Genomic DNA, 1,073 nt, shown 5'->3' on the forward strand with positions numbered 1-1,073 from the left:
ATTGTATCACAGCTGTATTCTGATTTAATCATTTTATGTTTTCACTGGTAACCTAATCAACACTTCAACTATAATGATACAACAACTTTACAACAATGATCTTTTTTTAGCTGATAGAAAAACATATGTGGATTGTAATAAAGCCATTTAATCTAAACTGACTTTGCTTGGGCTTAAATGAAAAGCAAACAAAACAGCTTTTTGTCGTCACATACTGTATATATAACTACAGTGGTGTGGAATGATTATCTTTGCCCATATGATGCCATGGATTTCATGAAATTCCAGAGGTAATAGGGGTGAGTGTGTGTTATTTGGCGTGAATTCATGAGGTTTCCTGTCATTAGTGTATTCACATCCACAGTCTCTCTTAACAACAGCCAGACTCAGACAGCTTTCACAGCTACAAGCACAGGGCCATTATGTTCTCACAGTGAAGAGGTCTCGTTATAGCAGGTGGGTGTGTGTTTGTGTGAGTGAGAGAGAGAGAAAAAGAAAGAGAGAGATGAGATGGGGGTAGGCCGAGTGCATTAAGTGCTATTTCTATATTTTGACCTGTAATTATTGCATTTACGCTAGTAGTCCAAATTTTTAGATTAAATGTATATTTTTCATTGTCTAAGAGTCAATTGGATAAAGGCAAATTGTTCAAAATAGTTTTAAAAGCTATTTCTGAAATAAAGTGGTTTAAAACTTTTAATTAGAAAATTTAAAGATTTTCATTTGGAACTAAAGAGCTTGGGCAATTTGGAAATGTAAAAAAAATAACCTGACTCATGCTGGATTAGAAGATGCAAGAGTCTGTTTCATGATGCTTCATCAGGAGCACTGTCAAAAAATTTGTTACTTTCTAAGTCACTTCATAGTTCCAGATCAGTATCATTATTCTTAAATAATAAATTGAACAAATGTCAATGAGGAAAAATTTGAAAAAAAAAGACTCTTTTATGAGCATACATTCAAACTGGATTGACGTTTACTTGTGGTGCGATGTTCGGCTTGGGATTGTGATTTTTTCCAAACATTTTAAAAGTATACTCATGTGGCTATCAACTTAAACTCTAATTACCACA

The sequence above is a fragment of the Silurus meridionalis genome, chromosome 17 (genome assembly GCF_014805685.1).
Source record: "Silurus meridionalis isolate SWU-2019-XX chromosome 17, ASM1480568v1, whole genome shotgun sequence".
Taxonomy (NCBI): Eukaryota; Metazoa; Chordata; class Actinopteri; order Siluriformes; family Siluridae; genus Silurus; species Silurus meridionalis.